The 24,598-nt window shown below is 44.0% G+C and overlaps 1 protein-coding gene and 1 long non-coding RNA gene across 2 annotated transcripts in view; one reads left to right on the plus strand and one right to left on the minus strand.

The window, feature by feature from the left end:
- Positions 1-4,060: 4,060 nt before the first annotated feature.
- On the plus strand, positions 4,061-6,933 carry LOC145716495 (uncharacterized). Its single transcript, XR_014139178.1, has 3 exons — positions 4,061-4,171; positions 5,204-5,306; positions 5,824-6,933. It is a non-coding gene; the product is annotated as an uncharacterized LOC145716495 (long non-coding RNA).
- A 4,910-nt stretch (positions 6,934-11,843) lies between these two features.
- Positions 11,844-24,598, minus strand: part of PSMG1 (proteasome assembly chaperone 1) — a 475,801-nt gene continuing 463,046 nt past the window's right edge. Inside the window, exon 8 of the transcript XR_014139156.1 lies at positions 11,844-11,853. The gene's annotated coding sequence lies outside the window, so the exon portion shown is untranslated. The remainder of the gene's footprint in view (positions 11,854-24,598) is intronic.

Below are 24,598 nucleotides of genomic sequence, written 5' to 3' on the forward strand. Positions count from 1 at the left end.
ATGGCTGAACAGATCCCACTAAAACATAGGTCATGTGCCATCCGAGACTCGGATGGCTCCACCTGCACGCTGAGCAGTTAGGGATTTGTTACACATGACGGGGAGCGAGGAAAGGTTTTCCTGCAGAGGAGTAGCACACCAAGCTTGCAGAAGGTGGATCCACAGAAGGGAGGTATCATACTCATGAACCAAGAGCACAAGTTGGCTAGATCTGGTGGGGTCCACACCCCAAGGCTCCAGGAGCAGGCGCGTGGCCAGGAGAATACAGCTGGTTCTCTCAGCTGGGGCAGGAGAGTGAAGCCTGGGTCTTCTTAGTGGAGAAGGACCAAGGTCCTGATCGGGAAGCTTTAATTGCATTTCTGGGGGCATTTCTGAACCTGAAGCCTGACACCCAGGAATCTCCCTTTGGTGCACCCGGGGCTGCTCGGGTTGAGTAGGGACCTGCTAATTACCTCTTGAACATAAATCTGTGACTCAGGACATAGCGCGGACACTGCACGGACACTCTGTACTGAACCGAGCCACCGTGAGCAGTCTCCTAAATCTGATTTCCAATCCCTCCAGCCCCGCTTTGCTGTCAACCACACTCAGTCCAGGCAGGTGAGGGCTCGACAAAATAATTCATCTTTAGCATAAACTCCTTCATCTCACTTGTTCAGCTTTCCATTGTTCTTTGGGATGCTGAGCCCCCCCTTTTTTATATTAACATGATCTTACATTCAATTCTCTATATAAAACCATTCTCTCTCTCTTTTTGAAAAATACTTTAAATAAGAAAACATTTATTTTAGATACCAGTGAGTGGCGAAATAGGAATGATTCAAACTTAATCCTGCCTTGACGTATGGGAAACGGACTCAAATTTGGGAGTGTCAGAAACCAAGAAGTGCTTACAAATACCCTGGAGGAAATGTCCTTCAACTCCGTGGCCACAGAGAAAACAGTCCAGGTGGGAGGTCATGGGGAAGATGGGGTTTGGGGATGCTGCCATTTTGTGAAATGAAGCTGTATTTAAAGGCATGAGATCGATAACATTTTAAAGTTTACTTAAATCCTACCTATGTTAAGTGGGTGGGTTTGGAACTAAACAGGTATAAATTTTAAAAACAGATAGATGAGACAGAGACAGATAGATATGTAACCTCAAAGAAGGAAGTTGGGAAAATGAGCCTAATGGCTTTCTCAGATGGCATCAGAGTAGGGCTAGGCTACAGAAGAATGGCTAGAAGTCTACTCATGAGCAAACCTGCATTTAAGGAGTGTTTCCTTCCCATAAGCAGGGAAATGTAGGAGGGCAATTCTTGTTGATGTGAGTCACCAACTGAGTCATTGTGAGAGGCAAGCCCCATTGTTGGTCCTAGAATCCACTGACAAAAATGGTCATGCCTGAGAATTTCCTGTCACTTCTCTCAACCCAGTGGTCCCCAAAGCACTCATGGCTTGTGTATTCCTTAGAAGGACGCCTCTGGGAAACGGTGAATGTCTCAAGGGGAAAGCCCAGAAGTGGGAATCCATCGGGTGCCATCTTCCCAAGTGTTCAGACGTCCCATTGTCTGCACGTTGGCCGAGCATCTTGGGCTATGCCTTCTTCTTCTTGCCCCAGGTGCTCTAGGGTCACAGAGCCCCTTTGGGTCCCCAAGTGGGGGCTGTGCTCTGCCATCAATATGCCACCATCTCTCCAAGGCTCAGGATAGACTCCGCACCAACAATTCCAACCCTCATCCTGCCTCTCTTCTCCTCCTCAGCTTTTTGCCCTGAAAACCATGGGCATCTTGAGGGTTTAAAAAAATGTCATCAAGCCACGAGATAAAACACCTACTGTTACAAGGCCACAGAAAAACCAAGAGAGTCCCGCCTATGTAGAAGGTGGTAACTGTCCCTTCTTTTCCACATAAAGAAACAGAGTGAAAGGGGCAGGAGTGGGGGATGGGCAGAATGGGTGAAGCACGGTGGGGTGAATAAGTCACAGGGTGAGAGATGCAGCAGAGGAAACAGGGTCAATGGTACTGTAACAGCGTGGGGACACATGGCAGCGGAATTACGCTGAGCAGGACAGGAGTGGAAGGACAGGGAAATGGAAAACTTAGCTTCCTCGTTTTTATTTGGAGAACATGTAATAAGTCTCTAACCAAAAAAATTATCTCCAGGCTTAATGATAATTTATCCTCAGGGAGACGGATGAGTCTAGGTAAAGGAAACATTATAGACACGATAGGACTTTGTGACAATAACCGCTGTGAACAACATATCACAGCATTGCAGGATCCCTAAGTGCTTGTGTGAACTCATGCATGGAACCCACAAACAAGCCTCGGAAAGGAGGGCCTACTGTCACACCCATTGTAGGGATGGGGAAACTGAGCCTTTGCAAATTGACTAAGTTGCCTAGCGCACATCAGCAGGAAGCCCCAGCATTCTAACCCAATTGCCTCAGTCCGTGCAAAGGGCGTGTCTAACCACTGAGCACACCACACCAAATGGCCTGGGACTGAAGTAGCAGCAAAGTGGTTCTGAGACATAGGAAACTGGAGAATGCTGGAAACCAGCGCAGCCCGTGAAAAGAGACAACATATAGGACATGGGTTGGAAGAAGAAGGGACGGCAACCTAAGTAATTGACGTGTTTCTCCACGCTTTTAACTCTGGGCCCCTGAAAAGGGCTCCCCTCCCCCTTTCACTGGTACCCCACAGCCAAGGTATTCACCAGTCTTGTCACACCTAATGGAAGGCTGCACCGGACTCCCACCTGACACAGATGAGGTCTTTGTTAGCGAGGAGGTTCATCGCACTGCTGCCTCTGAGGGATTAGGTCACAAGAGGCCACAATGCCTCGTGTGTATTCAGCACCTCTCCCCACCAACCACACAAGTGTAGTCACTGTTCTCAGCCTCCAAGCCTGTCCCTGCCTCAGGGCCTTTGCCCTTGCTGTTCCGCTCAGCGCACAGCACTCTCCCATGGGATATGCAACCACGGCTCTCACGTTTCCTTTCTGTCTTTGCCTGACAGCCTTCCCCAGTCACCTTATCAACACTGGAGCCCCTGTAACCCCTGCCACCCTGTGTGTCCCCCACACTTTTTACTGCTGATAGATTCTATCATCACTGTCCCACTGTGCCCTATTTGTCTGTCACATCTCCCAACCCCTCTGGATCGAGACCACTGCATGAGTCCACCTGTCCTGCTTCATACACACCCCCCCGCCCCGCACCGATGGTCACTGTGCGTGTCCAACACATCATTAATAAATAAATAAATGAGTTGATTCCCACATGCCAAATCCCAAAGGGATAACGTGGTATTGCTCGTCTGCCATGCTCCTGGAAGAATTTGAGACACACCATAGACATGAAGCTGCCTGTCATCAAATAAAGAAAAACCTGCCTGCTGTCGTTAGGCAAATACGTGACGAGCTCTCCAAAATTAAACCGAAGTCTGAAATGGGCACAGGAATTAAACGAAAGAGCCTCACTGCAGGTGCCCACTGCCACAGAAATTCAGTGTGGACACAGCAAACAAAAGCCCCTACCGCTTAGGTGGAGGGCCTTAAGAAGGAAGATCTGATCAGAAGACAGTTTTTAAAAAAATCTTCAACAGGGAACAAAGCCTGTAACATGTCATTCTGTATTACAAGAGCAGGGTCCTGGCCAGAGAGAGGCAATTGCTTTTGCCTTGGGCCTTTTCACGGGAGTGTGGGTTTAAGTGGCCCGATTGTCCTGGCTGTTTATGAGCCCGAGCCTTCGTAACACCCCCGAAATGTGTTCTCCTAAAGATGTTCCCTGAGATATGACAGCGCTCTGCATTGTTTCTCTGCATACCACATTCATATCCCAGAGTAATCCGCCTTTCTTTTAACGGCTGATGACAGCTCCAATGGTTGGGGGAAAATCAGTTGAAGGAAAGGGAAGTCTTGTCGGAAATGAGATTAATCTTGTAACGAGTGTTCAGCTCTGATAACCCATCTGGGCACACAACTGCTTAAACCGGAGAGCAATTAACCTTCACCCGACAAGCTCTGTCCAACCGTTATAAACATTAAAGAGACAGAATCCTCCCCTCCTCCTTGTAGACTAAACAACCAGATTTGAATTCCATGTAAACGGCCTCTTTCTGCAGATGTGCGCCGATGACAAAGGCCGGGGGAGAGGCGGGTCACGGCTCTGCTCGGAACTCAGGTAACCTGGACCTCAGCTCGAGCCCCTGGAGGTCCTTAGCGTGAAAAGTCGCTCGGGGCATTTTTAGATAAAATCACTAGCTGTAGGGTAGTTGGGTTTAGCTGCTTTCATGCAGGAACACATGTCTGCTAACAGCAACACGACTTGAGTGCGTTTTTTTTTTTCCTTTTCTTTTTCTTTTGTCCAACAGTAGAGACATTTGCATGGAGCTGGCCCCTTGCTTGCACTGGGTTCCTCTCCTCCAACCACGCAGGGTACTGCATGAGTAAATGCATCTTGTGGTCACAGAAGGGGGATTTTTTTTTTTTTTTAATCTCTGAGAAGTCATTAGCTTTCATGAAGAGCAAACCTGTGATCTTGCCTTTATCAGCACATGCTGTAACCGACTGGGCTAACCAAGTAGGCCACGTACAACACCGCTTGGTTAGGGTACCCTCCGGTGAAAATAACTCTCACAACACTGAAGAGAAACCTCTGACGTCACTTAACTTACCAGTCAGGCAATAGCTTTCTGGAGCATTCTTTAAAGATTTATTTTTCTTTATTTGAGAGAGAGAGAGAGAGAGAGAAAGTGCATGAGCCAGGGGGAGGAGAGGGAGAGAGTCTTAAGCAGACTCCCCGCTAAATGCAGAGCCTGAAGCAGAGCTCGATCTCATGACCCTGAGATCAGGACCTGAGCTGAAACCAAGAGTCAGACGCTCAACTGACTGGGCCACCCAGATACCCCTGGAGCATTCTTTTATATGGGGCCACTGGGTTGTGTTTATGGACATGGTATTAACAGCAGGCAGATAAACCATAAGGCCCCGTGCCTTAGAAGCGGCTATAGACTGAGGCGGGAACATGATATACCCCACAGAGCACGTGAACAAGAATACGTGAGTACATGTACAAAGTGATATGAAGGACAGATGCTCTGTACAACCAGCCTGTCTGCTAGTGGGCCTTCCCACAGATTCTAAAAAAACAAATAATAAAAGGGGGGAAATGAGAACATTCACTTAGCATGTTCTAAAATTTCTCTCTCCCAAGGTTTCAGTCCAGGCTTCACGATGGCCAAAGACAGCTCTCAAAATACTCCAGGCTGACGTTCAGTCTCATCTTACCCCTTGAACCCGGTTTCTTTTTCCAATGGGTAAGTTGTGACATTCGAGGCCTCGCGGATGTGTTTGTACATGACAGGGCTGAGCTTTCAAGGCCAGTCTCACTCACACCGGCTTCTAGTGACACAATGAGAGAGGAGTGTGGGAGAAGTGCAAGCACCCTGTGGGCCATATTACTACCCCGGGGACACACTCCCGGGGACACAGTCGGGAGACCGTGCACTGCGTGATCCACAGTGCTCTTCCTGCCACTCCTGGGCAGGAGTCGTGAAGGACACCCTGAGGGACTCACCTCTGCCTCACAGGGCTTTATGTCACCTCTGCATTTGCAGCTACATGAGATGCAAGCAGAGCATTCCTTGGGTCCAGTTTTCCCAGTCGCGCTGGGAGCTTTCCCGTGTCTTGGCCAGAGGCAAGGTGGAGACGGGCTGGTCAACTTTTCATCCCGGGGGGACCATCGAGTGCCTTCCAAGTAGACAAGGGCGCACACAAACAATGTAACAAGAGCTCCTGACTGGTCCTTGATTTAAATTTGCATGTCTTTCCCAGGAAAACCTTGCAGAGCCTTCATGGTCAGGGCTAAGTTGAAGTTCACTTCTTTGTTTAGCGACAGATCCACGTCACAAGACACGACACCGGCGGATATCAAAGCCAGAAGACAAAAATGAAATCATGGTGCCTGACAGTAACATGGGACATGATGCCATTTAATGAGCTTAGTCTTAGGGCCATGGAGGTTCAGCTTGAGGACTTAAGTGAAAAAAGCCACAGGAATCACTTTTTTTTTTTTTTTTTTAGTAAGTTGTAAACAGCACACTCATCCATGCGTCTACACTGGGCCGATGGGGAGGGTGAATGGCTGCCTGCGTAACCAGGCCCCCACGTGATGCCGATGAGCCCTGTGGAGGCCCCAGCCTTGCTGCACTTCTTGACATCCACCAAGTAAAACTGTGAGATAAGGAAAAACCACAGCATCACACCCAGTATCTTGTGAAACTGAAACAGCTGTGGGGCGAACGCTGCCTTACAGTGATTTGTGATTTTGATCATCACACTGGATTTCACGGTGTGATGGCTGACATGCATGCCGAGGAGCCCAATGTGCTTTTCCGGGAAACTGACAGCATTCACAGATTCCCGAATGGTCCTTACGCACAAGCGTCATGCCGGAATCCCAGCATCGGCACTCGGCGGTGAGGATGATCGAGGAGCGGCCGCCCGCTCTTCCAAAGCCTGAGAGAAGCTGCCAACCTGGAGACCTTGTCTCCCCCCTGCCTGAACGGTGCTCCCCACCCACATCCACCTAGAACCTCAGGATGTGAGCTTACTTGGAAATAGGGTCTTTGCAGATGTCATGAAGGCAAGGATTGGGGGAAGATCATACTGGAGGAGGGCACACCCTAAATCCAACAAGAGCACCCCTGGAAGGGACCAGAGAGGACAGAGCAGCCAGATACGCAGAGAGGGCGATGGGTGGACAGCGGTGGAGTTCAGGGGATGTGGTGACAAGCCAAGGAATGCAGGCAGCCATCTGAAGCTGGGAGAGGCCTGCGACCCACTCTCCCTCACAGCTGCCAGAAGCACCTGACCCAGCTGACACCCTGATTTTGGATTCTGGCCTCCTAAACCGCAAGACAATAAATTTCTGTTTGCAAGCCACCCGGTTTGTGGTTATTTGTTATGACGGCCCTTGGAAACTAATATGCTACCTGTGGACAGTTTTTAACAAAATATTTGCCATTTGGGGGCATGGTATGGCCCACTGTTTGCCTTATAGAATTAGCACACTTTCCAAAAGTGCTTGAGTTTATGCCAAGAATTAGGTAAATCCCTGGTTGCAGCAACCAGAGAGTCTGAAGTTTTCAGAATAATGCTAAATTTGCTAAATTTTCCATGTAAACTCCTTTGTCTGACAATGCCCTGGTTCTTCTGTTTAGGAACTTTTCTGCTTATACCACTGGGGGAATGAATGTCTGGTTCACATTCTAATGAAAGTCATCGTCACGTGGGGAGGTGTTTTCACAAAGATCTTTAAATGTCTCAAGATTTTATTTGTTTGAAAATAATGTTAGAAGGTAAAAAAAAAAAAAGCCAATGGAAATTAAAATTTAATTTCTTTAATTTCTTTAGCATTTTTTCCAACCAGCATTTGTGGGCAAATGAGGCAAATTATGATTGTTTTATGTGTATTCTCGCCCCAACAACATCTTAGTTCTCTTAAGAATTCCTTTTAATTATCCTAAGAACAATTAAGAGTGTACGGACCTGAAGTATAATTGGGTTGAGAAACACTGGACCCCTCCATGGCTAATCCAGTTTCCTCTAACTTTTGGACTCCCAAATAAAAGTGCTTTGTTTTGGGGCGATTTTTTTTTTTTTGCCTTTTCTTTGACTCCTTAAAAACTAGATCATAGTTTTTTGTTGTTGTTTTGTTGTTTTTGTTTTTATAGATCATAGTTTTTGCTAGGAGCGGGACCAAGTCAGATTTATTCACATATGCTGCTGAAGACGTGTTCCACTTAGGGAAAGATTTTGGTACACGTTTGGTCATGTGTTCATGTGTTCGTTCATTCAACAAACATTTTGGAGCAGCACATCACATGCCTGTGTTAGGCACAGGACAAACAGTGAACCAAATTCATAAATTATGTTGAAAAACAGTTCACAGAAAAAAAATATTACCAACATAACAGAATACATTAGCTTTTAGGAAAGATCACATTTTCTTTGGCTCATATAGAATGCCTGAACCAGTAAGGCTCCCTAAGTTAAATAATATGTTTGCTAAACTTAAAATTTCAGTAGGAAATCCAGTTTTATTATCTGGCTTAGATAAGTCGGGTGTTAACTGCTATTAAAGTTCATCTTTATTATAAAGCAGATTGTCCCGCAATCGAATACAAAGAACTTAGCTATTTATGAAAATGTCCTACCACATCATACCCACTGCAGATGCCATTTACATAATAATTACAGTAGAGTAAGCGCCACCTGATCCACCGGTGATTATGGAAGCCCTCTGTGTGAACCAGTACATTGGAAACAAGTGTATGTTTTAAGAAATTAAGTTGGAGCTTCCCTGAAATTTCAAAGGAGTGGCTGCAGTAACAAAAAAAAAGAGAAACAAATAGTGCCCATCATAATGCATTAAACACAGCTACATTGCTGCGTGCCCAGAAAGACTTTCTGCATAATGGATTGACCCAGTTGAACACAGGCACGACCCGAGGCAAACCTTGGACATATAAACAGTGTAGGTCTTGCCACTTAGCAAAAGTGAAAGCACTGCTTGGTTTTGCCCCATCCGGACAGTGTCATGTAACAGAACGCAGGCTGCCAGAACCGTATTTCTGCTTCTAGTTTTCATGTGGAAAGCATCTCCAGCTGTGGCCCAGAGAGGGGCATACACTTATCGGGCACACGCTCACAAATGTTCCAATCACAGATTCTGGACAGCCCCGTGATCATCTCCCCTTCCCTAACGTGGATAGGTTCTTTAGGACACACATGCTTAAGTCTAACATTAGGCATTCACAGGTGACACGGGGGCATTCAAGACACCGGTCCCAAGATATAGAAATAATTCTGTCTTCTCATAAAGCACAACTTCCCTCATCAGCTGTAGGGGCAACTAACACAATGCTGTGCAGATAATAAGAAGTCAATAATTGCTCTTTGTATTAAATGAATGAATTCTCCACAACATGTGGGCAAGTGTCACCGTACTAATTAATGCACTCAGTCATGCATTTATCACCCAGGTAGATAGTCATTTGTTATTGAATAGACATCTAATAAAGGCCTGCTGCTTACTAGGCATGTTCATCACGAATAAAAAATGACATGATGACAGCCATATAACTTAAGGCACAGAATCCTGAACTCTAACAACCAGTGTTTTGAGAGTTTCTGGTCTTCAAGGAGGTTCCACAGGTCCTTAATCATGGACATTAGCTGGCAATATGAGAATTTGATAGATGCTTCCTCTCCTCCTGTAAAGAACGTACCAGCTGTAGTAACTGTTTCAAACTAGCATTTGACTTCTTCTACTCTAGGGCCCCTCCAGAGACCAGCTGTTGTTCCCCATTGCAGGAATGCATTCATTCATTCACAGAAAAGATGAAGGAGGTGACAGTGAACACCTCACAGTCCTCCATCTTGGTTTTTCTATGGATCCTCAAAATTGTTGGTTTTCTGGGCTCGTGAAAATGCAGCTGAGTTCAGCGGCTAAAACTTTAAGTCACATGTTGCTTGAACCACTGAATGAACCCCCAGTGGGGACTCTCTTATGGTGTGTCTACTATCCTCAAAGAAATAGCCTGAGAAAGAAGCAAATAATATATAGGGAAAGACTCTCATTTCTTTAGATGAAATAGATCAATGTCTCTTTAGATAAATACCCAAAACATATTGGAGGATACCTTTCAAAAGTCAAACACTGAAACAAACACAGTCAAGAATGGATTACTTCAAAAAAAGTAGATAAGTTATGAGAGTAAATTAAATACTAGGAACAAGACTAGGGTGAGTAACCAAAGAGCTCCTAACAGCAAACATTGTTTGCACCTGAATGCACGTGACTCAATGGGCGAACCATCAAGATGCAAACACTATTCTCATAACTCACTCTGTTCTACAGATGATCAATTGAGGCACAGAAAAATGAAGTCACCTTGCCAAGGCACTGTGGAGATAGGATCTGCCTCAGGCAGGCTGGTTCTGCTCCACAAGACAGAATATGGAGACTTAATCTCTAAAGAGGATGATAAGAAATTCAACCCTTACTCCTCTTTTCTTCTCCATTCTGGAAAAAAAGGAAGTGAGTAGGAAAGGACTCTTAAATATGAGCTTAATTTCTTAAACGTTATTATTCTTTCTAAAGAATATGTCTCTGTGCATGGAAAAAAGACCAAAAAAATAAAATAAGTGCCAAGTCTTCACAGACCCTTCATGGTGTAAAATCAATTATTTTAATTTCCTTTTCTAAATGCTTATTTTCTAAATCCTACAATAACTGTTTTTGAAATGGGGGAAAAAGAACAAAGGTTTTATTATTGTTGTTGTTTGAACAATATGTTATTCAATGGATATATTGAACGTGTATCCACTTCAGGCTAAAGAAAACAAGACAAAACAAAACCAACCACAAGCCCCAGTCAACAAGCAGTGGGGATTTGCAGGGAGGATGCCAATAGGGTATGCTCCATCCTGTATCAAAGTCAAGCCCATCTGCTGTACGGCCCTGCACCAGCATCACAAAACCATGATTCTGGGGGCACTGGAACCAATATAGACTGAGAAGATCAGAGAGGTCAGTTTGCAAAGAAGCAGAGGTGGTGGAAGGTAGTCTCTGAAAGGAGGCATGTTGGGGGACGCCTCAGGGAGTTTCAGCAAAACCTAACAAAGCTGCACAATCAAGGTGCAGAGGAGGAAAGCAGTCTTCACTCCAACAGGAGGATCCTAAGATTTTAGTGTCTTCCAACAAGATGAGCAAAAGTATATCAACAAATGAAAGTATCTCTTTGGGAAAGTCCACGTCAACGCAAGCTAGATATGTGTACTGAGTGATTGTAGATAAAAGCATTAGGGTATACTCATGTACTAGCCTCTTCATGAGACAGGACTACATCTAAGCACGTCTGGCAGCTTCTCGGGGTCAAGTACAATCGGCCTCCCCACCTGGCGGTCATCAACACCTGTGGAGTAAGTATGGGAAGAGGAGCCCTACCGGACACTGTGCTCCTGACATTGCAAAGCAAAGCGCCCAGGAGCTTTTGGATCATCAAAGGAGGTGCTTTACCATGATGTGACCCAACAATTAAAGGCAGCGCGGTTTTCTGATTATTTTCAGGACCTGTAGGAGATGCGGGCGGAGGTGGAGGTTTCCGTGTTTGGAGTATGTAAACATCACTCTTTGGAGTTCTGCCCATACTTGACTTGAGTGGTTTTCAGGTGCTGTTTATTTTGTTTAGTTTATTGTTCAGTGTTACTGTTTGTTGACTTGGTATATTATTTTCCCTTACAAAGGGGCCAGTCGGTAAGGACACATCCTGTAGATGGATAATTGATGATGCCCCATTGTTCAATGTTTGTGTGTTGTGGTTTTATGTGCTTTGGTTCAAAGGACCTAAACAATGCATTCACTGGAACTTAACAGCCGGTGTAAAATCAGCACAGAGAACAATCTGTGTTCTGAGATTTTTGTACCCAAATCTGGCGATCTCTGCTTGCTTGAAGAAAGCAAAATCTAAAATGACCTTTACTCTAAATAACCCCAGAAAAAAACAAAAAAAACCTGCACTTGAATGTCCAAGAGGCTTATTTTCCACCAACTACCGAGGCAGACTCACTCATCATTCACAGTGATTCACAGGAGACTGAGGTGCCTCCACGACACACCTCTTACTCACGGACATGACTGTCTGGTTACACTTATCTCCGTCAACAACAGCAAGCAGACAAGAGCAAGGATGGGAACGAGGGACTGAAGCCATGACTTTAGAGACGCTGGATTTTCCACAGCTTCGAGATAGAGGATCCTGCCAGAAGATCTGTAGCAACAGGTTTAGCCCCCTTGGAGAAGAGATAGCGAATGGTGAGCCACACATGTGCGGGGAAGTTTCCAGTGGGAGCCCTTCCTGCTGCCATGTGCCTCTGGCTGGCCTGGCTATCTGCATAGGAAGTGAGTGCAGGAAGTATCTGTCTACAAACCCTTTATCCTCAAGGCAATTGCTGCAGCAGCATTTTACTGTTTACCAAAGCAGTAAACATGTGATCTAAAAAAAGATGTTTTCCATCCCCAAAGAACAAGGCTTCACCAAAATATATGTGTGCTTATTTCATAAGCAGCCTCTTATCAAAACTGTTTGCGGTACGATTGTGCTTCCCATAGAAGTGAGTCAATGGGAATGGCTTTTTAAGGAGGACAGAAGGTAACTCTGTCGGGAAAGCCCAAGAAACAAACAGTGGTTTTCTTCACAGGGACACTTCTCTAGCAAAGTAAACTTTATTCCTCCTCTAAAGCTTCACGCAGACTTAACAGAGCTCATGGGTTCTGGCTCAAAAGGCCAAGTCAACAAGACTATTGCGTGAACTCACACGGGTGGGATGGATAATTCCCAAGTCAGATAATTCATAGTCATGTGTATTTGACCTTGGACAATATTCTTATTTTACATGTGGTTCTAAATGCACTTCTAATTCTAAGAATTCACATGTGGTGAAGTAAAAGATAGAACTCGAAAGCCGACGTGTGGCTAGGGGTTTTGATGACATTTACCAGGCACTGAGTCCAGTCTTCCCGGCACGTCTTTCTCCCAGACTGAAGAGCCTGCCTCGTCCCAGGTCCCTGGGAGGAGAGAGGCCGCAGAGAATCCGGGACACCCAACGTGATGTGAAATGTGATGTGAGCATCCTCAAGGGTCAGAAGGGTCCTTCCTCCTCATTACTGTTGTCCCTTATGGTTTTGAGCCCTCCCCTGGGTTGTGAGCTATCGCCAAGAGGGAGAAAGAAGAGGGAAGGAGCCTGGAGGTGAGAAGTACGGAGAGAAGCAGGGAGTGACAAAGCCCCAAGTGTCTTCTCCCAAAGTGGCTGCGCATAGACTCAGCTGCAAGTCACCTCCAGGGCAGATAAAGAGCTGTGAGTAACGGAGAACTCGCTGTCTGTAAGAGTTTTTACTTCATAATAAAGGAAAAAGAACATATTAGAGGAACACTGGCTACTTGGGAAAAAAAAAAAAAAAAACCAACCTCAATTCACAAACTGTTGCAGAAAATGAAAAGAGAAAAACAAAAAGCTTTTGTGGATTTCCTGATTTTAGTCCTAGAAGAAAAATTTATTTGACTCGAGTGAATAGTAAAATTAGCTAACGTTTATTAAGTACTTCGTATGCACTCAGTAACTTTCAGTTAATCTCACCAGGATCCTGGGAGGTAGGGACTATTATTATCCCCCTCTCACAGATGGAAAAACCCAGATATTGTGCGGTTAAGTACTTGTCAAGGGTGAAAGGCCAGGAAGACCATTTCCATCTTCCCCAAGAAGGTGCAAAGGCCCAGGAGAGGTGAATTCACCTGCCGGCTCCCACAGCATCAAGCTCCGGCCACCGTCTGTCTCCCAGGCTAGCCCTTTCCCTCCTCCCCGCCCTTCCCCTGAAAGCAAGATAAGACCAATCCTTTCCCCACAGAGGCTATTTTAAGGATGCTGTGAAGACACGGAGGGTATCAGTGTCCCCCGGGCACGAGATAAACACAGGCTGCAGGTGCTCTATTTCACCTTCAGCTTTCTGTAGCTCTTTGGAATATCAGGGAATACACACATTCAACACAGATCCAAGGAGCGCTTCGCAATATTAAACCACACACACTTTTTTTTTTCTTTTTTAACTTGGAGCAACGTCTTGGGAAATCTACCTCAAATTGAGACACAAACTAATTGTGTTGACAAATTCTGAAGTGTTGTTTCAACAGCTTCCTCTTCCTCAAAGGTGAGCATCCCATGCCTACGGTTAAGTCTGAAAAATAAAACTCAGTAAAAGGCCCAGTGGGACCCAAAGGGGACGGGATGATGCACTTGCTACCAGCCCTGGGGGGAACGTGCATACGAGAGCAGGGGGAGTTTTCTCTTCAGGACAGACTCTGCATCCATAAAAAAAAAAAAAAAAAAAAAAAAATCAATCTGCTCTTCTGTAATTTTATAAGGGGAAGAGAGCTGTTCAGTCACCAAGGTGGAATGATTTAAAAGTGGCTCTGTGAAATTCAAGAGCGCGGGTTCTTTGCCTGATACGTTATAAACATTCTTGACTACGTTCTCCAGAACTTGGCATGCATTGTCTTGGACAAAAGCATGGGAAGTAACAGCCCTGATGTCCATGTTATGACTGGATTATGATGTGGCTTTAAAAATAAATAATTCTGCTTGGCCTTGGCATTTCTTTTCTATGTGTCTCAACACTTATCTGTGCACAACAGAAGGTTACCGTTCTTCCCAGCGTTGAATCCCACGAGCACCCCGCTCAAAGACTTGTAAGGCCTGATGGAAAACAGGGCTGCGTTTTTGTTGCTGATGCCAAGGCGAGAGCAAGGAAGTGGACACTTGGGATAAGGAAATTTAAATCAGCAGCTGATTTGGAACCTGGAACCACTGCCCCTTGGATATTGCCAAATATGGGAAAGAATTCGTGTCACCAAGCAAATACAGATGGGTGCTGGAGTTTTAGGTCTTGAATTTCCTGGCATTTTATCTTGATTAGTCACCAAAAGTAGAATAATTGTTGCCTATGGAGTTTTTCACACAAGAGTAGCAACAAAATTAGCCAGTTATAATAATTTTCATTATTCAGTTACTTCACGTTCATGTATCACTACGTCATTTGATACATCAGTCTTCTACACAGCCATTTAATATTTGAGGTGAGGGCAAAGAGCAGGAGAAAGAGATCATAGGATGATAAACTGAGGGGAGACAAATGGATTCGTGTTACCTGAGCAAGTTCCTCAGCCTCTCTAATCCTCTACCCTTGTGTGTACAAAAAGCAACACCATCTGGGGGCATGAATATCACAGGAGATAATGTGAATGCCTAGCACAGACCCTGGCCTTTCTTTATGCAGTTATGAGGATAATGTTAATTTGGATTAGGAATTCAAGATACAACAGCTACCTCTTAAAAACATTTCTCTAAAGCTCTTTTAAACACCAATTCAATTCTATGTAATTAGTTTTTATTTAACTAGGAGAAATATCTCTAAAGAAATACAACTTCCATTTAAAACCTACAATAATGATTAATTACTCTGACATCTTAATTTTCTCTTTATGACGTCAAAGGATTTTAATTTTTAAAAAAACTAACAAAAAATTTTTTTTAATTTTAACAAATATTCATTGAACCCCTTATCCTTTGCCAGTCGCTGTTGAGGACAAAAAAAGAGGTGGGCGGGCTGTCAGTAAGAACAAGTTCCAAGGCTCGCACAGGTCCGTATACGTGAAGTACTCACAGAGTATTCACACTCGAAAACACAAACAGAGCTGGGAGTATGTGCTGACAAGAGACAATGAAGCGTAAGAGAACAGAAAGAATGAAGAATGATCTTAAACTTTAGAAAACATGCCTCAGCCAAGTTCAATAAGGGAAATGTGTGGGAAATAAGTTTGATCAAACAGAATGAAGGCATGAATAAGAAATAGATCCAGAGGTCACGGTGGCCACCAGTTGAAATAGGTTCACAGCAAAAAAAAAAAAAAAAAAAAGTAATGAAAGACTATAAGTAAGGAAACACAAATAAAAGTGAGATGCCGGTTTTGCCTGTCAGAATGGCGAAGATTCAGAGGGTAAAATGTGCACAGTTGTGTTGAGTGCATGCAACTGGCCTCCTCCGTGGCTAGAGGCGGGATCGGGTACAATCTTTCTTAAGAGTCAAGTGGCAATTTTTTTTTTAAATTGGCAAATATTTAAATTGCCAATTAAAAATATGACTTTAAAAATACGTATGCCCATTGGCCCAACAATTCCTTTTGTAAGCACTAGTAGTAATAAAGTGAATTTCAAAAAAATAGATAGAGAATATATTGCAATGTAAATACCGAAAAATTGAAAGCAATATTATTTGCTGTAATAGAATATTGGTTATATAAATGATAACAACTTATTTTAGATGGGATATAATGAAGCCTAAAAATTCTGCTTATGGAAAATGTTTAGTGGCAAGGGGAAATTCATCTAAAACAACATTAACTGAGAAAACCTGGATGGATAGTCAGGTGGATAAAAGGACAGAGAGAAACATACAGTAGGAAAACACACACCAAATGTTAGTAATTTTCTCTGGCTGGTTGGGATCAGGAGCAATTTATATTGACTTTGTAATGATTTTTTTTTTTCGTTTTCTCTACAGTGAGAATGTTTTATTACTATAGTTTGTGCAAAACAGCAAGATGTATTTTTCAAAATTAATGAGAAAACAGAACAGTGGAGATATTCCAATATTCCTATTTGTGCCCTAAATCAGGAGCAAGATGCCCTGCAGACCTCTGCCCTCCTTCAGCAAAACAGCAAAGAGCCTCTGCCCTCAGAGCAGAGCTAAGCCAACCCTCTGACCGGCCACACCTTCAGTGACCCCCTGCATGCTCTACCTGCCTGTGTGTTTGGTACCTGCCCTGCTGCACACTAACCCAAGGACCCCCATAAGCTCCTCCTCCTCCTGACTTCTCCTAGCTTGGTGCCTCCCAGACCCAGGTGTGGCCTGCCCTCGGTGGGAGACCACGGTACTGACACGTAGAAGTGACCCTGTTCTTTTTGAAAGCACTGGAACAGAGTTCTGTGTGGCTCTGGGCTTCAAAACCGAAGCAGGATAAGGAAAGGCTCAATCAACTGGGATGGTCCAATGGTATCTGCCGTGTATGGAGCACATATGGGACGGAGGCTCCATAGACTTCAGCTCATACCAACACAGAACAGGATAGCCATTAGAATCCCATTTTACAGGTAAGGAAACTGAGGTCAGGTGAAGTCACACAGGGTCACCTGACTAGCCGGGATCCAAATGCAGGTGTGTCTGTAGCGGCCAACCTGATGTAAGAAATTAAGTCTCAGGGGCCGTGCGACAGAATCCCCAGGGCAGAAAACAGCTATCCTCCATCCCGTTGGAACAAAAGGAGGAGGTGGGTCCTGTGCCATCTGAGGTGTTTCCTAGCCCCGAAGATCCTGCCAGAGCACAGTGTTCCACCAAACACTAGAAGGGCCTGGACACTGTCTCTGTCACTCTTCTCGGAAGATCTTAGACTTCAGAGAAACTCATAGTCCTGGCTTTCCCACGGCCTCCTGCATGGCGAGTCTCTTCTGCATCAGCCATTAAATCAGTAGATCTGCCAAATTACTGGGATGCCACAGTGGAGTTTTCTGCTGTGGGTCAACACTTCTACACAGGGAACCTTACTCCGAACTTCTAAACACAGAAGTAATATTTTCCTGAAGGCATATTGGCAATGGCTGTTTTATTTATTTTATTTTTAGGTATGCTTTTTCAAGAAACCTAAATAAGTATAAGTATGTGTGTGTAGAGATTTTTTTAATAAAGGTCTATTTTGCTAAATAACGATAATAATGAGATAATCACTTCAAAGAAAATGTAGATAATTCAGAAATGATTCAGGCTTTCAGAACATTCTCTGAGTGCAGAACAATCCTACGTCAGAGTGTTTAATGGCAAAGAATCCAAAAATTTCACTGTTCCCTGTTCTCCTTTCCACGGTCACTGAGTCAGTGCCCCAAGTGGACAGGTGCACACACACTCAGGGAGCTGGGGAGACATGTGCTGCATCCGGGGGGGGCCAAATTGTATCGGGGAACTGCCCACGAATGCAAGCGGCAAGCACTTTAAGGTAATGGCCTGGACTTCCACTTTCAGGCAAGGACAGAAGATCAGGGCCTGCTCTGAGCACATGACATTTATATTTGACATTCCTTCCACTGTCACTGAGCTCCCCCCCAAAGTAAGGAGGGTTGAAACAATTCTCATTCCACATAAGCCAATGGGCTGATGAAAAATCTCATGCCTAGAGCCATTCAACTCATTAACCATATCCACCAAACCCCTGGGAGATGAACTTTCTTCATATAAACCTGAGCTTTTTGCTAACTTTCCCTTCATGCATGATGGCAAATATTCAGAGTGCCTGCTATGTGCAAAGCATGAAACATATAAAATAAGCAATATGTTTTTAAATTAACACCATGTTTCAATCATCATCAAACCCTCCAGTCTGTTAAATCAAAGTAACTTCTTTAAACAACTAAATGAAACAGTAATAGTGTGCTCCCTCATGGAGCCTTGTAACTTTCCATATCCTGTCTGTTTCCTAAGATGCTTTCACTGGCACTGCCCTCTCCTTGTCCTTCAATGTCAGATCTCCGTGATATCGGAAAATCCCCACATTCCCATTCTAAAGACTAAGGATCTTGAAACCCTAGGATCAGGGATTGTAACGTGGGGTTCATGGGCCATCAGAGGAGTCCAAGAGTTGAACTGTACTTGGGCAGAATTTGCTTGCTTTATCATTCTAAGTATCACATTATATGCATTTAAAAGCATTTATCCTGAGACGGGATCATAGACTTCATTAGACTTGCCAAGTGACCCAGGGCGTAATGAAAGGGCCAGGGAAGTTTCTGGGAGATTGGATTAAAAGTCCTAACCGAAGCACAACCGAAGTTCCAAGGCTAACAACCGGCTCCTTGGAGTCTGGAAGCAACACCATGCTGTTCCCGTGCAGAAGGAAGGAAATGGGGTATTAAGCACCCTTCAGTTTTGTCAGATGGTGGAAATGGCAAAAAGCAGATGGAAATACCAAAACTGATCCATGAATTACCTATGGGGACATCACCCTTGATGCTTACATGTTTTTATGAGAACTCATAATCTGATCCTAAAATCCATGGACACTTAGAGATAAATGGGCACTCTCAGATAAGCCCCCAAAATTCCTTTACTTCTTCCAATGGAAACTTTCTATTCCCAGTTCCAAACACCAAGAGAAAATGATGACGAGAGTCACAAAGATGGGATAAAAACATCTAACTTTTCATAGTGCCTCACAAGGTCTTATAAATATTAATGCAAAAATAAAAAAAGACCACTCCAATGGGGAGTACCAAATTAAGTGTATCTAATGCTTAATTGACTAATTGATTTATTTACTGAAACAACAACAACAACAAAAAAAGAACAGAGTGTGTTTGAGACTAGAAATTGCCTGTATGACAGACTGTTTCCTAATTCCAACAGACAGCCTTAATTTTCCTTATGCTAATATGAGCTTTGCACTCACATAATTAAAACTACTGTCAACAGACTCGGGCCGCCTTTTTCTACTCTGTAAACAAGTCTGTAAAATCATCTCATTACCTTACCCAGGAAGCCCAAGAGAACACGTTTTAAAGGAAGTTACCTATAAAGAGGGGCTATTTTATTTGAACAGAGGATTAAAAAGAATCTACTTAAAGTCATTTTAAAGTTCACCTGAGATATATACAATATACATATAACCAGTGCCATCAAATGTTAAAGCAAGCATAGTATCCTGGACAAGTGTTAACTATGACCCAAAATTTATTCTGGAATCACAAAACATTCAAGCTTCAAAATACCTTCATATCTCCAGAAATGTATGCTTCGAATTAAACAGTATAACGCATTTTGTATGTTTCACAAAACATACCCCACATTCTAAAGGACAGGCTGTTATTTCAGTGTCCTTCAATATACTTTTTTTTTTTTTGGAAACACACAATTACACTCAAGCTATTCAAAATTCACAAAGAATATTTGATTTAATTGTTATGAAACATGGACGCAATTAGGAGTGAAAATAGGAATAAAAAGGGTAGCATTTTGCATTATAAAATCAAATAATTTCTGCTCATCTAGTTGAAAGAGGGGCACATCAAACCCCCAATTTTAAAATTCTTTCCCATGATAGTTACATTTCAGGAGATTCCAATCCTTGAAGCCAAAGAAAGAAAAACCTCTATAAGGTTAGTCTTTGATACATGATTTTTTCATATATATTACTGAACATTCCATGAAAAATAAAACACACCTTGAGAAGTAAAAACTGAACAAAGCTTTTAAGACACAGTTCATATGGTACCCTCTAATACAGACATTTCAGATGCCAAACCAAGGAGGGTCTTTGAAAATGCTTTGGCCCAATTCTGGGCAAACTTCCATATTCATGAGCTTTCAAATTAACCAAGACCCTGGATGAAAATACAACCAAATGCCTCCCGCCTATATGCAACAAAACGAAAGACACGCAACTACTAGAGCTTTCTTTCTCTTCCTTTCAGTTATGCATTCGCTGCTGATTTTTCTCATTTCTACAAATGTCACCAAGGCAGGGAGGCCTTGAAAATATTTCAGCAGCCCACACTTCACAGACTCCATGCCACGGTCTTGCACTAACCATCTGACTGGCTTCGCTTCCAGGAATTAGGCCAGGTTTAGGTTCCCAGGCACATGGATTCACCTCCCCATTAATTTCTCTATGCTATCTACTAGCGACATTTGCAAGAAAAACACATCAGACCACATACCCCAGAGCCCAGAGCAGTGGTCGGCCACCGCTCTTCTAGTCCCACAAACCAACAATGACGAGCAAGAACGTATACTCACAGCGCCCAGAGGAGTAGTATTTTATTAAAGATAACTATGTCACCCAATAAACCGAATTACCACCATTTGAGTTATGAGACCACTCCACTGTCAGCATGAAGGATCCAAAAACCAAGTCAACATTTTCGTGTCCCATGACCAGCCGCCACTCGCCAGGTATCTCTTCGTTTCCACTGGGGCTGGCTGGCACCCCTGAGGCTAAGGAGTCATTCAAGAGCATCCAGAAGATCAACATTTACCAGCCCATCTTTTTCTCCGACCCTGCCCTCCAACCTCTCCGAGTCCATTGCCTTCCAGCAGATCACACATCCACGCACCGCTAGGGATAGTTAAAGAATACGAAAATTCAGACGAGCTCCAAAAAGCCTTTGCAAAAGTCATCCACAGCACTCAACAGTGAATTTAGAAACCCCAATTTTTTTCTGAGTTTGAAGTTTTTAAGCCTTGCGGATGGTTGGAGTAGGAAAAAGGAAATTTACTAGGCAGTGCAGAGGAAATCTTGTTGTCCTCTATTGTGGCCGTGGGGGTGTTGCCCAATCCTGACTTATCTGCCTTGATAAAGGAGACCAAAGAAAAGAGTAACAAGCACAAGATTTTGTCAAGCAAAAAGGAACCCTTTCCTTACCTTAATAGTGCTGGCCATAATGCAATCAAGTTTATTGATCGTTAATAAATGTTAATAATAATTATTGCTTCTCTCTGACCAGAAAGTAGTTTTGATGAGGTTGTTTAGAGCGGATGAGATTGTGCTAAGTCTGGGAAATGAAGTCAGCCAATGGCAGGAAGAGGTTTCTATTGGTCCTGGCGGCCCAGCCCGAAGAAACAGGATATTTGGGAGTGGAGAGATAAGGGACCCTGAAAACAATGTTGTTTTTCTTGATGATATGCAGCCAGGAGGTTTTTTTTTTAATTAAAAAAAAAAAAAGGCATCAATTGCTTGGGACAAGGACTGCCACAGCAGGTGTGACTTGGTGTGGGGCCGCCGTGTGACACGCTGCCCCGGGGCAGGATGCAGATGTGGTGGGACTCCGCATGGCTTCACACGGGCCACAGGCACCTCGGAACGAGGCGCGGAGGATCCCCTACAGCTGGGGGTCGGGCCTTCGGGGTCCCCCCGGCTCCCTGGACCTGCCCCATGACTGGGACTCAGGACTTGAGCGCCTCCTCCCCACACACTCCCTGTCCCTTTCTCCCGAAAGGAAACTCTGCAGGTAGACCTTATTTCACGTTAATGGAATAATAATACATTTGCTTGCGGACTTTTAACGGCAGTTAAAATGTGAGTTTTCCAGAAGAGTTTCATTTTCTCTTTCCAAATACATGTGATTTTTATTTGTTCCACAAGAAACCAGCTGCAAACACCAAGACTCGAGAACCAATAAGGTAAGCGAGGCAAATAAAGGCAGAAATAACCCTGTCAAATCCTCGTGTTTAAATACTGATTTAAAATCCAAAGAACTAAAAATAAATAAGTAAATAGATAAACAAATAAATAAAACCCAAATAACTAAAATCATGCTACAAACGGTTTATAGGGTGGGCAAGCCGATCCCGCTCGGACAAAAGTCAACGTTGCAGACCACAGACCCTGAGAGAACACTTGGCCCTGCATGGATGCCACGTGAAGACCTCGTTAAGGGTTTGAAAATCCCAGCTGCAAGTTCAGGGCCCCACGTCTGCTTTCCCCTCAAAGGAAATACAGCTAATGGAGGCCTGAACATTCCTTAGAGGATTTCAGGCCTTTAATTGCTCATTTTCAGGAAATTACTTGTTCTCTGGAAGAAACAACGTTTTGCTTTGAATCTCGCTACACGAAAGTGGGACCGACTGGGGAAGAGGTGTGGTCTCCACAGGGGACCCCGCAGACCAGGAGAGACCAAAGCCTGAGTCATTCAGCAACACTCGGGTCCAGGGGTTGGACGGGCCGGGGAACGGATTTCACTCAGACTTCAGGCCGGCATCTGTCCGAGTTCTATAAACTGGCCCGGCTTCCCATATCTCCCATTGTCCCCTGACTCACCCCCTTGTGTTAGGATAGAAGGACGAGGAGGGGGGAGAAAGAGACAAACCAAGAAACAACGGACGACAACAAAGGGAAAAGAGAAAATAAAAGAAATCCTGTTCTGGGTCAAAATCAGAACCTTCAAGTTCTCAGCATCTACACTTGGAGGGGATGTTGATTTCCCCTCTTTTCATCTCTGAACAATGAACAAGATGGCAGGCTGATTATAAAATCTTGTTTCCCTGAACATTTCAAAGCACTGAGTTGTTTTATCTGGGCGGCTTCCACAAGGATTCAGGAGCGCTGAGAAAAACGCTCTCGGCTCCACCGGGATTCCTCGGTTCTGCCCTCCCGAGAAGCATCAACTTTAAATGTTAACCCCAGTACCCCAGTGAGCTGTGCTCCTATGGCTTCCCCAAAGAGCAGCCTGAAACAGGATGAGCCTGGGGAGAAAGTGCTGCCTGGTCTTCCCTCACCCTCATCTCCTGGTTCCTAACCCACCTCGCCCCTTGTCTTCCCCCAGAGACCTCATTCTTCCCAGAGCGTCTGCTTTTAATTCCTTGGTAATTGCTTAATTCAGCTCTGTAAACAGTGAAACCTCTTAACTCTTTAGGCAGAAATAAATTTCCAACGAACAGAAACAAAAAAATACAAAGGACTCTAAATAGCCTTCACCCAGTTACCCCAACTGCTGCTAATTTACATCATTTGCTTTGCTTTCTCTCTCTCTCTCTCATATTTATGTATAATGTCTATATGTGTATATTCACATATATCCTTTATTCTTTAATTAATAAAAATATTGTTTTAGTAGAGACTAGTTTTTTTGCTTGGATACTTACGAACAGAAAACCAGATGCTACTATTTGGTCTACTTCCTGAAGATTCTATCCATGTTTCATCGTGTCGAATTTTGAAAATGCACACAAATATAGAAAGTGATCTTTATTAGATCATTTATGAGTTGTAATTCCCGCCACGAATTTTTAGAAAGTCAAATCTTCCTCCTTTCTAATGACAAGATGTTCAACTGATTCTTAGCATCTTCAAAGACAATAATTCCTGATCTCTGGAATAGCATCATAGAATCCAAGCCTTGTAGTCTCTGAATAGTTAATGCAAAGTTATTTTTTTAACTTTGATTGGCTATTGACAGTATAAGGCATATCTATTAACGAGCATATAGTAGTACAGCAACCATTTCCTAAACATTATCCTGGGGGAATCATCCAAAGATAAAGATACCACTTTATCCTTCCCTTCACACCTACCCCAAGCCTACACCTCCAGCTGGCCTCAGCACCAGATCACTCAGCAGCCTAAGGATTGGGCACCTTCTGACCAATCTTCTGACTTTAAATGTTAACCCCAGTACCCCAGTGAGCCGTGCTCCTGTGGCTTCCCCAAAGAGCAGCCTGAAACAGGATGAGCCTGGGGAGAAAGTGCTGCCTGGTCTTCCCTCACCCTCATCTCCTGGTTCCTATGTGTGCGTACCAAAGCTCAGCGTTCCTCCTGGGGGGAAGACACCCTTCAGGTAACCAGACAGACTCATGTCAGGGGCCATACAGAAGAGAGGCACCACCTGGGGGCCATCCTGTCATAAGCCTGCAGGACAGACCGGGTCCTTCTCCACCCTCCCCGGAACACAGTAAACACCACGCTGGACTAGTATGGCCTCCCCGTGTCTGTGGACATCAGAGCCCATGACTAAGTTCTGCATTTCTATTTTTACTTACCCATCATGGACCCATTACCCACAACTTTACGAAAACCCTTTATAAGCCTATTCCTATCTTGAAAATGAAAAAGAAAAAGATATAATGTAAAATCAACCATACATTTACTATCACAATAAAAGGGGCACTATCATTTTTGGTCTTAAAACCATGTCTTCCCATTTTCTAAAGAGTCCACAAATTCCCATCCTTGTTCTGTTACTAACTTCTCTGGGTGGGATACACAGAGGAAGGTCAAGAGTTGAGACCCTTTAGATGAAGGCAGTATCGTTCTAAAAGTGGTATATGAGCACAGCAAAGACATAATGAACCATAATTTTAACTGGAGACACAAAAGAAGGTTTGCTCATGAATGATTGATCCCTATATTAAACATCCAGACATTGGGATGCTCATCATCATTGAAAATATTGC

The sequence above is a fragment of the Leptonychotes weddellii genome, chromosome 1, assembly GCF_054177405.1.
Source record: "Leptonychotes weddellii isolate Sample4059 chromosome 1, ASM5417740v2, whole genome shotgun sequence".
NCBI lineage: Eukaryota > Metazoa > Chordata > Mammalia > Carnivora > Phocidae > Leptonychotes > Leptonychotes weddellii.